The sequence below is a fragment of the Babylonia areolata genome, chromosome 27 (assembly GCF_041734735.1).
Source record: "Babylonia areolata isolate BAREFJ2019XMU chromosome 27, ASM4173473v1, whole genome shotgun sequence".
Taxonomy (NCBI): domain Eukaryota; kingdom Metazoa; phylum Mollusca; class Gastropoda; order Neogastropoda; family Buccinidae; genus Babylonia; species Babylonia areolata.
In genome coordinates, this window is record NC_134902.1 from 41,595,740 (window position 1) to 41,598,239 (window position 2,500).

General features: G+C 44.7%; 1 protein-coding gene across 2 annotated transcripts in view; it reads right to left on the minus strand.

The window, feature by feature from the left end:
• Positions 1-883, minus strand: part of LOC143301375 (uncharacterized) — a 27,725-nt gene extending 26,842 nt beyond the window's left edge. Inside the window, exon 1 of one of the 2 annotated variants that reach the window (XM_076615618.1) lies at positions 758-822. The gene's annotated coding sequence lies outside the window, so the exon portion shown is untranslated. Of the gene's footprint in view, positions 1-757 lie in introns of both variants that reach the window. The other variant, XM_076615617.1, reaches the window with a different exon arrangement.
• Between the last annotated feature and the right edge of the window lie 1,617 nt (positions 884-2,500).

The window sequence follows — 2,500 nt, forward strand, 5'->3', positions numbered from 1 at the left end:
GTTTCACGGCTACATCAACAATAACAACAATCGTAACAGCAGCAGAACCATCAGAAGCAACAACAACAGCAACAGCAATGCCAAAATGGCAACAACAACAACGACAAATGGAAAAAATAAGAAAAGACAATCGCGTACAAAGAAACACATGTAAACACTCATAAAATCAGAAACAAACCAAAAACAAAACTAAAAGCATCAGCAGCAACAGATGATATAGACGGTACTGCCGCTACAGATGATACAGACGACACTGCCGCTACAGATGATACAGACAACACTGCCGCTACAGATGCCGCTACAGATGATACAGACGACACTGCCGCTACAGATGATATAGACAACACTGCCGCTACAGATGATACAGACGACACTGCCGCTACAGATGATATAGACGACACTGCCGCTACAGATGATACAGACAACACTGCCGCTACAGATGATACAGACAACACTGCCGCTACAGATGATATAGACAACACTGCCGCTACAGATGATATAGACAACACTGCCGCTACAGATGATACAGACAACACTGCCGCTACAGATGATACAGACAACACTGCCGCTACAGATGATACAGACAACACTGCCGCTACAGATGATACAGACGACACTGCCGCTACAGATGCTGCCATCACTGCAACAACTGACGATCATTTCAACGACGGGACTGACTCAGCAGGGTTTCCATGAGGACGAAGGTTTTCATTAAAAAAAAAGAAAAGAAAAAAAAAAAAAGAAGAAAACTACTCACCCAAGAAGCTGACATACATTGCGAATCTTCAAAGAGAGAAAGCGGCGATTTTTTTTAACTCGTGAGGGGGTGTTTGTCAGTCCGAAGAAACATGCTCCACACAGGAAAGGTGGTGTTTGTCAGTCCGAAGAAACATGCTCCACACAGGAAAGGTGGTGTTTGTCAGTCCGAAGAAACATGCTCCACACAGGAGCAACACTGGGAGAAATTAGAGTCTTCAGCCTACAGGGATATATCAAAAGGAAACTGGAAAGCGAACATAAACTCACAAACATCACACCACTTCCATCGTGCACAGCACAATAGATGGATTTGTATTCTTTGCCTTCCAAGCAAACAGATTGCTTGTACCGCTAATGTATTTCCGTGTATCAGTTTCGAACTGCATTCGTTTCTCGAGAAATTCCACAATGGAAACCAGTAGGCAGCTTTAATTTCCCCATAAACTGGCACATATGATCGTCAGTGATGGGCTGTGCCGTCACGGTGTCAGTCATTACTGTGTACTGGGACTGAGATTACAGGTCAGGATGTCAGTCATTTCTGTGTACTGGGACTGAGATTACAGGTCAGGATGTCAGTCATTGTGTCCTGGGACAGAGATTACAGGTCAGAGTGTCAGTCATTTCTGTGTACTGGGACTGAGATTACAGGTCAGGATGTCAGTCATTATTGTGTACTGGGACTGAGATTGCAGGTCAGGATGTCAGTCATTACTGTGTACTGGGACTGAGATTACAGGTCAGGATGTCAGTCATTACTGTGTACTGGGACTGAGATTACAGGTCAGGGTGTCAGTCATTTCTGTGTACTGGGACTGAGATTACAGGTCAGGGTGTCAGTCATTTCTGTGTACTGGGACTGAGATTACAGGTCAGGATGTCAGTCATTACTGTGTACTGGGACTGAGATTACAGGTCAGGATGTCAGTCATTACTGTGTACTGGGACTGAGATTACAGGTCAGGATGTCAGTCATTACTGTGTACTGGGACTGAGATTACAGGTCAGGGTGTCAGTCATTACTGTGTACTGGGACTGAGATTACATGTCAGGATGTCAGTCATTACTGTGTACTGGGACTGAGATTACATGTCAGGATGTCAGTCATTGTGTACTGGGACAGAGATTACAGGTCAGGGTGTCAGTCTTTACTGTGTACTGGGACTGAGATTACATGTCAGGATGTCAGTCTTTACTGTATACTGGGACTGAGATTACATGTCAGGATGTCAGTCATTACTGTGTACTGGGACTGAGATTACAGGTCAGGATGTCAGTCATTACTGTATACTGGGACTGAGATTACAGGTCAGAGTGTCAGTCATTACTGTGTACTGGGACTGAGATTACAGGTCAGGATGTCAGTCATTGTGTACTGGGACTGAGATTACAGATCAGAATGTCAGTCATTACTGTATACTGGGACTGAGATTACAGGTCAGAGTGTCAGTCATTACTGTGTACTGGGACTGAGATTACAGGTCAGGATGTCAGTCATTGTGTACTGGGACTGAGATTACAGATCAGAATGTCAGTCATTACTGTGTACTGGGACTGAGATTACAGGTCAGAGTGTCACTTGTTGTGTGAGTGTCTCCATGTGTCTGTGTGTTTCCATGTGTTTCTCTGTGTCTCCATGTGTCTTCATGTGGCTGTGTATTTCCATATGTCTCTATGTGTCTCCATGCGTCTGTCTGTCTGTGTCTCCACGTGTCTGTCTGTCTGTGTCTCCATGTGTCTC